Genomic DNA, 13,378 nt, shown 5'->3' with positions numbered 1-13,378 from the left:
TTGTCGGCATTCTCCAACATATGGTCCTTGATCAGGGCTAACTGATGTCCAAGTGTAAATGAGGTGTCTGGATGAACTATAGGGATTCGATGCACGAGATCTGACAGTGGATAGAAGAACAGCACTAGCAGCAGCAAGCGTTTCTGTTTAAGATATATAGAATAAGGGGCACACACACACATTATATTAATATTAGGTGAAAGGAATACAACTTTTTACCCTTCTTTCACAGAAGTGTCAAACAGAACTAGCCTCTCTTTATCTGCGTGTTGACTCAACCTCCAAGCCGCAGCCTCTGCTTTGACAAAGTCCACAATGGCAGATGCTGAATCCGTCTCCTGCACAATAGCAGTGCAAAAATCAATGTAATAGAGCAAAACAGTCTCGAACAACTACGGCAGTGAATGAGCTCCGCGTTGCAGTAACACAAAGCGCGGCTCATGAAAGTGTTCGTGACACAGCGTGCAGGAGTCAGTGTCTTTGACTGTGTTATTTAAAAAGGGCTCTGTGTATAAACAGCTGCCGATCTTTGTATTCTCAAGATGAGCTTTATTTTGACAGCTAGTATCTTTTAAGTGGCTCCCATTCCTGCCAGGTAACATGGTACTGCATGTACTTTCTGGGTGATGCAAGATGCAGATAACTGAGGACAGATTTTCCCAAACTTATTCAGCTCATCTGAAGTGTTAAACTGGCCTGTTTTCACTCCTTAACTGCTCACGTTCGGCTTAAATCCTTGACTTTTGGGACATAAGGCCTTGACATTTCAGGTCTGTTTATCACTGTTTAATTCTAACTTAAACAAAATAAAAATATGAATAACTGAAAAATGGGTCTCAGTCTGTGGTAGCCTCCCCAGCACAGAGCAGCGTAGATATTTTCCTCCTCTTGCGGCATGTTCAGTTCAGTTGTCCCAAAAGAATTCCAGTCTGCTACTGTACTTTGTTTTGTTCCGAGTGTGTACAGTATCCTGTACTGTGCTGCTTTTGGTTTTTGTATTGTGTTTGCTCACTGTGCAGCTCCCAATGAGCGCAAACAGCTTCAAACCGCATTAAAAAAATATAGGTAGCCTCGGTCAGCTTATATTTACATTGCATTTCATTAATCCAAAGTTTTGTGTTGCAAATGAAAACAGGTAATGTTTACAGGAAAGAAACTAATCCCGGGACATAAAGTTTGGTTACGCTCAGATTGTGCTCAAAAGGTCTGATCGCCAATAATGACCTGTTACTTTACCCTGCAGTAACTAACTTCTTTTGAGTTGTGAACGCAACTCTGACAATTGACAACTTTTTAAGTTGATGTGCCGATCATCTGGAGTAGGGGTATATATTTACAGATATCACGAAGTCTACCTCGATATGATTTTGATTCGATTCACTTCAGGGGCCTGCGATGGATATGACACAATATCATCAGCCCATTTAACACAATCAGTTAAGAAGCTGCCACAATTTTATTTTGTGCAACAAAGAGATAATTGTAAAATTTTAAATGGTTACGTGTAGTAAAATTGACTTCCTAACTCAAAAGATAATAAATGATGGTATGGATGGATGTTTTTACTTTGCATAGATCACATTGGATTGTTGATCATTTAATCAAAAATATTGATCCGGATCGATGGATTGTTACGCCCCATCTGGAGTATGCTCATGTAAGTCCAATATTCACTCCCTTTTGGCTCTATTTTTGGTCTCTACCAACTCCTTATATCTGGCTCTTTAGCTGCTAAATATTCCCCTTCTACTTGCTAAGGGTGATCGTCGGCTGTTTGGGGCCAAGCACGGAGTGTACAGTGGGTTTTGTGGCCAGACAGCTAAACAATGAGCACTATAAAACTCCGTAAAGCTGAGAGGAGCTGCAGAGTTGGGTGATGATTCTCTGTAGGTTCGTCAGCGTTTTCACATTGTCATCTGATCAGCCAGTCAGCAGAATAAAATTTTGGCAGGTGACGTGATACATTTGTATGTGTCATATTGTAGGCAATATACAATATGTACCATATCACGTTCACTATACATGTTTATGACCTGACAAAACATGATCTAATCCTAACCAAGTGGTTTTTGCGCCTAGACCAGTATAAACACAGCGATGTCACAACATTTAATGGAAAATTTACCCAAAACAACATGAAGTTGCAACATATCTGTGGTTTGCATAAATGTAGATTGTCAATATTTATTCTAGCGTTTAGGTTGCATCTGATACATTGTTATAAAAAAAAAACCAAACAAAAACAAACTGATTGTAGCCGCTTTAAAGGTTTGGTTTTTGGCATCATTGTGTTTTTTTGGCAGTGCCATTCATTGTGTTACTGGGGAGATTCCTGCTATGAGCACATCCGAAAGGGTGCTTGCACATCAATAGAAAAAATCCTCTACAATATAGACAACATAAGGTGCAAAAGTATGGTTCTTTACGCTGCTTCCCTTTCACACTTACAACCTGGAAAATAGGCAGGCCGACCGTGCGTAGCAGACCATGGTAAGACGAAACTGTAAAATATCCCCGGTCAAGCTCAGAGTTGAAATCGAGGTCAGACACTGCTCCACTTGGTTTAAAAGTTTAGCGCTTATCCTGAGTTTGGTGTCACAAGCCGTTCAAAATGTCATCACCTGTTTCTGAAGGCATTATAATGTGACAGAGCATTGGACATTTCCATGTATTGTATTTATTGTAAGAAGGATCCTGTGCTCTCTGGATGGACCTGAGCTAACCTGCTCAGAATATTCCCTTCCATGTCACGCATGTGAAAGGTGTATTCATGTGTTTCCTCGAGCCCTGATGGATAAAAACACAGACGAGGCGCACTTTTACACTCGGTGTCAGTCATTCTGTGAGGCAGGAAAGCATAGAGGGAGGCATCTATAAAACAAACATGGTAGCAGCAGTGGAAGGGCACAAGTGGCAGGATGGGAACTGCTGCCAGACACATTACAAGGAGCTCTAATGAGGGAGCCCACACTCTCATCGCCCCCCCACCACCGCCACCACAGAGGAACGCGAGGCGGGAATTAATTGTGAGGGCGATGATGGCGAGCGAGCTGAGGAGCAGGTCATTACTGCACGCCTCCTCCTGGAGCGCCGCGGGCAGAGCGTGGAACGCCACGCTACTTGCACAATTCCCATGATCCCACAGGAGGGGGGGTGGGGGGGGGTTGGGGGGGGACAGATAGCAGGAGGGGGAATGAAGGGGACAGAGAGAGAGAGAGAGAGAGAGAGAGGAATAGGAAAACATACTGGAAGAGGAGGAAGCAGCTTCCTCTTTGTTGGAAAGGAAAATATAAGAAAATGTATTGATTCGTGGCAGTGTACATTATTATAACGGTTATTTCTCTTCATCTGATGTATACAGTAGACCTAATTTTCATTTTCCTGTTTTCGACGATGATTGTCATTAAGAAACAAGTAAAAATGTTGCAAAAATGACATTTTATTTGTCGCATCAGGTCCTCCTTTCACATTTTTCTTCTTAATAAATCATCCACCGTGAGCTTGATCATTACTGGATTTAATCTGCAATATGACATTGCAAGGTGGACACTGTAAAATAAGAAAAAAAACCCGCTGCTGGGAAGATTGTTCAATAATGAAGTGCAAAGAGCAATGGCAAAAAATAATATGACACCTCGCAGTCGAAGGAGAAGTGAAAAAAACAGCCTCACATCAAGGTAATGATCAGATTTCCTCGTGCTTCACTCTTCTAATCTGCAGCCAGTGTAATAACTGACTCTTTGTCATTTCTCTTTGTGTGCTTTGTCGCCCTTATGAAACCTGTGACATCAGATTGAATGCATTGGACACATTGCCCTCTAGTGGATGTTCAATGTATGTAGGTATAATGTATATCACAGCCAGAGACAAAAGTGACTCACGTCTAGAATTTCTGCTAATTCAACAGCAGATGTTAAGGGAGAAGGACAATTTAATTGTTGTCCTCTGTGGTGAGGACGACTCATAGCAGCATAGATCTGCACAGAAATGTATTTATAGCAACAATAAAAACATATCATTAGTCCAGTGTGAATGTGAGTTACAGAGGCTGTGACAAATAAATATATTCATGAATCACAATAAATAAGTGAATTCAGGTAACATTTTTCACATTGATCACAAATGAGCAGATGCAGACAAAGTGCAACAGATTAACTAGAAAGGATTTTTAAACATAAATGCAACCAATCTACGCAACTGGTGCTGCAAAATTACATTCTGTCCTTAGACATGGGAAATTCATTATGACTCAGTAATTAAATACAAAAACAGATACACAAACAAACTGACTTTTCTCTGCCTCCCCCCTCTCTCCTCTCCCCCCCATTAACCGAGGAGCTTTTTTGCGTTATCTTAACTTATAACGAGAGAGCACAGACACACCTCTTTGATGATGTATTTAACGACCCCATTCAGTGCTTTTCCCTTTTCACGACTTTCATGACTCGAAACCCTAATGAGACCAGTGCTGTTGCCTTGGGGATGGCCAAGCCCATTGCATTAGCACATGAAATCATTTAGGCCATGTCTCCCGGAATAAAAATATCATTATGGTGAAGCTCTCTGTAAAAGTGAGCTGAAAGCCTGCTGATGCCAAGTGTTTTTTTTTTTTTTGGTCTAGATGAAGTATTCCAAAGAGCCGGGAAGGGACACAGTGTGACAGGACCTAAACTGCTCTCTGGCTCGCTTTGCTGTTTGTATATAAGACTACCAAAAAAAAAACAACAAAAAAACACTACAGCGTAGAGCCAAAAGTCAAAGATCTCAAGTTGGATGTTCTGCCTTGTCCACATAGAGACTTAACCATTGATGTATTTCTATTTTAAGGGCTATTCTTGGTCTGCTTCAAACCAACATCCTTCAGAAAAGTATGGAAAGTTTTTGCTCCGAGGATTTATTCTTACCAACTGTCCCCAAAGTCTGTACTGAATTGGGAAAAAGGGCGTTTAAGTATGCTGCTCCCTTTGTTTGAAATCAGTTGCAAAATGACCTGAATCTTCAGTAGCTGGTCTCACTGGATACATTAAAGCATATGACGAGCATTGTAGAGGAAAAGTTCATATAGTTGAAGTTCATGGAGTTCTCTGGAATCATAATTAAAATGCTCCTCAAATATTTGATTTAAGACAATTTAAAAAAAACAAAAACATAATGGGACAATATGAACTTGAGTTACATTTATGTTCAGATGACTGAAATCGATTGTAGCTGAGTATGTATTGTTGAATTTTATATGATTTGTAAAAAGAAGAAGGTGAACAACAAAGGGATGGTCATTTGTATCTACAGTATCTTATGTTATCATTAAAAAAGTGGCAAATAAAATGACTTTTTTTCCTTTTCCTGCTTCTGTTTTGTTCATGGAATGTGTACCAGTGGGTGTAAGTGTATTATTTGTCCTTTTTTTATTTTACACAGAAATTAGTAAGATAAGCCAAATATGAACGGATGAATGAATGAATGAGAAGTGATTCTACAGTATAATACAGTACATTTGGCTGGAGATGTCAGGTACACGACCATTACCTATTGAAACCCGCAGGTTTCGGTTTGTTACGTGATGTAGAACAGAATGTAGATGAAGTCTATGGCATGTTTTATTGATCATAATCATTATATGATGATTTAAATTGACTTTTTTTCAGTAAAATGTTCATTTCCAATGAGTTTAGACCATTATAAAAAAAGTTTCTTTAGTAAGGGAAACGTTTTATGTGAAATATTTCATGTTCTAGGTTTTGCAATGTAAACTTATACGTGAGAAGTTCTTCATTGCTGCAAAGATATTTTTAGTGCCTCGTATGTCCACGTGTGCTTGACACTGGTGTATCTGCATGAGGGTAGACAGGCCTGGTCTAACTTGTGATTTTTGCTCTGACAATGATAAGTCCTGGTTTTAAATTTTAAAAAAATGTGCATGTTTTAACTCAACTTTAACAACACCTTAACAACTGCGATGGAATACGATTTGATGTGCTGTTTAACTTTTGATTTGATAGTTACTTGTCTTGAACAGACTTTGTGTTACACAGTATGTCTTGTTTTATATGTTGTGTTTTTGCTGTGTGTGGACCACAGGAAGGGTAGGTGCTATCTTACTGGCTAGGGATAAAAAAAAAGAGAATGAAAACAGAAAGTCTGAGTCACACTGACGCTTAACTGACTTATTTTTGACCTCTTGATAGCCACATCAAAAGCTTTGTCATTATGAGAAATTCTAATGTGATCTGAGTCAGGAATCCCCTTTAACTGACCATTTTACGCAATATTTGTTGACATCATTAACCTGATCTAATTCTTCCTGTTTGGTGTATCAGGACAACACTTGTGTTGTCATGTCTTGTCTTATTATGAGGTTTTACCAGTCAGTCATGTGACACAATTGTGTTCACTGCTCAGATCCCTCCGTTTGCTTGACCTCACTGTAAGGGAGGTCTGGCTCACCCAGACGACGCTTTTATCACAACCACATCAGAGAGCTACAAAGAATCACGGCTCTACAATCATTCAGCACTCGATAATCTATGAGTCATCTTGAACCTCGGCTGCTGCAGGATTGAGACTGAAGGTCAAAGGTCAGACCACATCACAGGGATTCAAACATCCTCTCTGTTTGTTGCTTTCTGCAGATTTGTCCTGATAAACCTGAAGGATTTATACACCCTACACGCTATCCAACTGAGAAGATAAGAGTTTTAATAGGGTTTTTTTTAAACACCACCTACAGTATGTATGCAAATTATTATAGTGAAATTATGTGTTAGATGGAGGGCTGAATGTGGGCTGGAAGAGTTGGATCAAATGGAGGTTATTGATGAATGAAGGCCGGAAGAACGGCTTTCAAAAAAACAAACAAAAAAAACAACAACAATTTCGCTCGAGACAAGTGTTGAGCACCATTTAAAAAACAATCAAGAATCTGGATATGGATGTCACATTACCATTCGAGTACACGTGGAAACAGAAGGTGGACTGTTCACTCTGCAGTTGGTTGCTTTTAGTTACAGAAAATACTACTTTTACTCTGACTTGTCTTTACTTACTTACAAAATGCTTCGCATATGCGCATGAAAAACAAAATAAACAAATAAGGTAAGAATACATTTGAATTCAAAATCCAGCATGATGAGAGACAGACCAAACAAGATGAATCAAAACAAAGACAGGGACGGAGATCTGTAAAAAGACTTGACTATAAGGATGAGTTTTTAGAAGACAGTCCAAAATACCTGATCCAAGATGATTCCAGAGGGTCGGGACTAAATCAGCAGCTGTGACCACCTTTTGTTTTGTTTTTAAATTTTATTTTGGAAAGGGTTTTGAGTGGAAGGGACTTGAGATGTGTTTTTAGATTTTGTCAGCTTAGTGTGGATGTAGCTTGTGACAAACAGGTGAGAAAAGGGGTCAGACACACAAATAGCAATAAAACCTTTGTTATTTTTATCCCCAACGCAAAGGTTTAAGTTTAAGTATCATATTGTTTGCTCACCTGTTTGTAATCACAAAAATATCCTTTTAAATGTTCTGAACCCTTGTAAAATGTGCTGGTTCATGTTGATTGAAGGATAGGTTGAGGATTATATCCGTATTAAAACAGTCAGGTGCACATATGTAGATTAAAACATGTTTTGATCGCTGCAATCATTCCTCCTCTCTATTCAGAGATCCATTTCCTCATGCTTTTCCAATGGATATGATGGGAGACAAAATAAACAGTCCTTATTCTGTGATATACTCCAAAGTTTATCTGAATATATGTCTTCAGCAGTCTGAGACGGACAAATCAAAGACATATCTTCCAAAGTTCCAGTCCTTTTAGTACAACATCCCCTCTTTATGTTAATATAGAACCAATCACAATGTTTGTTTACAATAACATCTCTGAAGAAAACCCCTGCAGAGAGCAAACAGGGGCAAGGAACAACTGGGATATACTGTCAACTGAAGAGAAAATTGTTAAGTCTTGTTAAGTTGTGCAGTGGGGTGTCGGGTAAAGATAGAGAGTGGAGAAGGTTTGGAGTTGCAGAGCAAACATGCTCAAAGAAAACTCACAGAATCAGCATGTGAAAAGGGGCGAGACCTGCAGTGAGGCTTCACTGTTGGGTCACTTTGATTTGTCAAGGCAAGCTAGTCCACTCAAAAAAATATTTTTGCCTAAAACATAGACGTTAAGTATTTTAATTGTGTAAATGTTCCTTTAATTCTATTATGTAGAAGTTCAACGTAAAGTGTCACAATTAATGCAAAGTTTTTCTATCATGTTGAGTAGATAGATACATTTAATAACGAGATGTGTGATTTATTACAGAAAACAGACTAACCGATCTGAAATGCAATACTTTTGTGTGTAATACTTAATAACACAGTAAGTTCCCCTTAACTTTATATGTAATAATTGCTTAAGGTTTATGTATAAGTCTGCATTTATATAATTTAATCAGACTGAGTTATCTAGTTTAGTGAAATTGACTCAACATGATGGAAAAACTTTGCATTAAATGTGACACTTGAACTGATGTAATAAAATGAGATGGAAAATTCACATGTAATTAAAATTCTTATAGTCAACGCCTTAGGTTATTTTCTTGAGTGGAAATAAAATAAGCACAGCAGAAAAGTCAGATAGTTCCGACTGATGTGTTTAATCATCTTGATATATTAGGGATGAATGATTATATCTGCATGTCATCGGTATCGGCCGAAACGGGCTTTAAAATGAAATATCAGCATCGACCCAAAATTGACTTTTCTGTTAATATGACAGGCCGATGAGATGACGCTTTAATTATGGGAACCGTTAGCTAAGTAGTTTTCTTATTTTGCCCAGTGAATGAATAGCATTGTACGTCTGCATCTGCCACTGAGCCATCAGGATAAGAGCAGGCATAATAACATGTTATTCCACTTCAGGAGAGACTTGATGTTCTCTGCAATTAGGTGGGGAAAAAAAATGTGTCCGTATAATAGTAGTGGCATCGTCAATCAGCCAAAATGAGTTGTAAAATATCAGAATAATGGACATCTGCAAAAATTCAATATCGTACATTACAAATATAAACTATATCATATACTTTATTCACATTTTATATCAAAAAGTTACAGTTACGGCTGAATATGAAAACAGAATTAAACAACGCTGCCAATTTCACATATCTCTGCAATTAAAATCAACGGCCAGATGTGACCGGAAGTTATTGTTGGTGCGACGTCATGGTGATTCAGTCTATACCACTGCAGCACAGCAAGGAAACGCTGTCCAGGAGAAACACAACAAATTCTGTATCAAAAAGACTAAACTGCTCAAGTCTCATGCAATCAGATAAACTAAATACATTTTTATACAGAATGAGGTCTGTGGATTTTGTCTCCCAGGAACAAATCTTGTATCCATCAGCATGAAGAGGAAAAATGGTTGCAGCATGCAAAATCTCTGTCAGTGTACATATGTTTTCAGACTGACTTGAAAAAACGTGAACCTCCCCTTTAATACCTTAAAGACTAAACCTTTAACAAATTGTCTTTTGAAAATGAAGTTCATCCTATATCCTGAGCTGCAGGCTTCACATCCTTTCCTTTCTTTGCTGAACCGCAGACCTGCAACATTTCAATTCACCGCAAATATCTGCAGCACCACAAAACATGATAATTTATGTAAGTGCTTGTTTGTGTGTTTGTGAGTGGAGGAGGAGGGTGGAGGGGCATACCAGGGAGCGCTCGTGTTTGTGCGTAAATCATGTCTAACCATATGCTGCCTTCCTCCGCAGCAAACACGCAGCTGAAATTGATCGTCAACCATCTCCTGCTCACAACAGCGTGGGCAGAGGGAGAGCAAGGTCACAGCCAAGGACTTGCCACAATCAGTGACGGGCTGCGGAGGGGGGCTTATGTGTCACGCCACAGCTGTTACGCTACGTTCTCTGAGTCACAAGCACATCTTTACTGCTGCAAAACATCACCTTAATTACCTTAATGCCAGGCTGTCTCTCCCCGTCTGGATGAATTCTGCTCTGGATGCCTTAATCTGAGCCTAATCTCCACCATCCTCACACACTGTTTTGGGAGTAAAATCATAGCTTTGCCTTTCTTATCTGTTTTTATTTCCTGTCAGGTTTAAGTGGTTTATGGTTCAGCAGTTCTGAGGAAGGGAGGTTTGTCTGGTGATAGACAACATGGCTGGGGGGCGGCTGTTGCGCTGTGTGCTCGTCATGCTGAACCAAGCCCGGAGCAGGTGAAGGGTTGATTTCATGTCTGTGCTATCTAGAAGGACCGTCTCAGCTGCCAATGCATAGATAAGCAAGGAGGAGGCAGCTGCTGCTGCTGCTGCTGCTGTGCAGCTGTGTGACTGTTTCTGAAGCACGAGCTGCAGGCAGCTCAACAGGCTGCCGGTGCAGCAGCCTGACTAACAAGTTGAGCGACAATCTTGAGTAATTGCAATGTTTTTCTATCCTACCTACAGAAGTCTGAGCTAGGTGCAAACGTTCACTCCTTTTGAAAACAACAGTATTTGTGTGCCGGAATAAGAATTAAACATCTGATTTTATACTTACAGATGTGGAACATATGCACTATTAATTCATAGATGGGTTTTACAGTGAGTACAGCAATATTTGTGAGGCTTTGTTTAAACACTACGGTTCTATGGAATCAGTGAGTGTTTACTGTTGTTTTTTAAGAACCCATCCACACCACACACAACCATATTAATATAGGCTATGCGTGTCTTTGTGAAGTTCTCTGTGTGACTGAAATGAGCTGTATTTTGTAGGCCGAATGATGAAGCCTGATCCTCCGAGCGCACTTTAATTTACATTCTTGAAACACATATGTCCATGCATTCCTTGTTCTGTGGACTACAATAAAAAGGCACAGAAAAATAGATTTTTGTCTTGTTATGTCATTATTGACTATATTATAGAAGGTATAGGTCTATTGTGTTTCATATGACTAAGCCTACAATTAAAAATATGTATTCCTATCTCAAGACAGGTACCATTCTGCCTGCAAGTAACTTTTTCCCTAAGACAGTATTTGGCTGGTATATACTTTTAGTTGAGTCATTTCTTTAATGCAGAACTCGTGACTTGTACCAGAGTTGTGGTGTAGTTACTTCCTTCTTCCATCACCAACACTTTTTGAAGCCATTCTGTTGAATACTAAACCCACATGTCCTGCCTTCTTCTTCAAAAAAAGTACGCAACATCTTACTTGAGTGAAAGTAAGGGGATCATGATAAAATATTACTTTGGTAAAAGTAATCCAATATTAAATGTATTTAAGTTTTTTTTTAAAAAAACAACAATTCTGGCAATAAATGTACCAAAAGTATGAGTAAAAGTAATTATATATAAATGTACATGTATGAATATAATGAAAACTATGGGTCGACATTAAATCAGCTGGGCCAATTAATGGACCACATATTCAGAATTTTTTTACATTTATCGAAATCACTGTTTTGTTTTATCATCCGAATGCTGATAAAAATGTAATTTAATTTTAAAATGTACTATTTTGTCTTTGATGCAGCATCCAATCTGCAAAATAACTAGTTTCTAAAGTTATCAATTAAATGTAGTGGAGTAAAAAAAATTACTATTTGAAATGGAAGTATAAAGGAGCAGAAAATGGAAATATATTAAGTACATGTACCTCAAAACTGTTTTTAAGTACAGTACTTGAGTAAATATACTTTGTTACAGTCCATCAATGATGACACAGATACATAACCTACAGTGAACTTTCAAAACTACTTTCCCTTACACTGCTATCATAATATTCACATGACAAACAGGGACTCGAGCAGGAATGAAAGGGTGTGACTGTTATGTGTTTCTGGCTGCTGCTGCAGAGCGTTTGCTGTCGGGACATTTGGCAGGCAGGTGGGGGCCGAACCGTAGGAGGCCACCTGTAGGAGGACGGTGAATCAGGATGTTGTTTAGACAGTGTGGGGACATTAAAGGCTGCTGCTGCAGTGTGATGTGACATTAACAGTCACAAATGTCAAGTGCCAGCTGTCTGCACATGGAGTGGCTGCCTCTCGTGTTTGTTCATTTACAGCTGCAGATCGTATCTCTGTTGAAAGAACAACTCTGTGCCTCTTGCAAAACAATCCTGCAGATTTCTCTCACTTTAATTTTTTACTTTAGTTCTCTCACTTCAGACTGGAATACATAGACTAGAATATATACATCAAATAAGAACTGAAAACATGTACTTTAAGGTGCAGAGGGTCGATGAAAGCTGTGGATTTCTTTTGTAAATTCCAAAACTGCAAGCAGGTTTCACAACAGGTTTTAGTATGACTGCAGGCAACTCACTGAGAGGAAACACAAGCCAGCTCATACTGAAGAACTCAAGTCTTTAAGAGGAGGATCAGATGCATTGTAGGTCAATATGCTTCACCAGCAGGGGTCATCATTTGCTCCGTGCCAAACACCAGAGAATGTAGTTAAACAGTGGGGACTCGATGCTTTGTAAGTGTGCAGCCTGTCGACTACACACTAAACCTGATCAGCCTGGGAATTGTGTATAGTTCGATGAAAGTGTGTGACACAGATGTACAGTGGATAGGGGTAGTTTTTGGTGCATTTTCTGTTGATGTTAAACATGTTTTTAACCCCCAAAGGAACTGACTATCTCAGATGCAGGCACTTATGGAAAGTTACTTGAGAAAACAAGATGCCGCACACTGCTCTTGCTCAGCATCACAATCTATTGATAATACTAACTTTTCGGTCCCCTTGAACCTTAGTCCAGACTGTTTAAAACAATTCCTACAACCAGGCATGTGACTCAACTCGTGGCTCAAGTCTGATGTAATTTTTTCTTGGGCAAGTCAAGTCAAGTCACAGAAGACCAGCAGTATCGGGTCTTACTAAAGAGGGAAGACAAGGTTAAAGTGCGTGTCTAATAATGATATTATCGGCCAATTTTACTAACCTGTATAGAAAGTATTACAATGAATTTAATTCATATTCTAACTACTGGTTTTGCGTGAAATAAATGTAAACACACAAAAAACAGATAACTTATTTTTTTCTTAATTTCTTCTCAACCAAAAGAATATTCCCTCCCCATCCCTCTGACATACACTGACATACACCTCCACTCACAAACACACAAACAACACTGACATACTGACATTTCTCAGACTCGAGTCAGCTTTTACTGTCACACCCAGTTGCAAGTGATAACAAGAGTGACTCGAGACCACATCTCTGCCTACAACGATCTGACATAGATAATGTTCCAACATCACGCACGACACTACTTTTTCACCTTTAAATAGAATTTTTCCACTTTTTACAATATCAGGTGCAACATTACCTTTTATTACTTCTCCATAGCATTCTACAGTATATACAAAACCCTTTTCCAA

Source organism: Pagrus major, chromosome 1 (assembly GCF_040436345.1).
Source record: "Pagrus major chromosome 1, Pma_NU_1.0".
NCBI classification, from domain to species: Eukaryota; Metazoa; Chordata; class Actinopteri; order Spariformes; family Sparidae; genus Pagrus; species Pagrus major.
The sequence above is the reverse complement of the archived record's forward strand: the minus strand, read 5'-3'. Positions refer to the sequence as shown.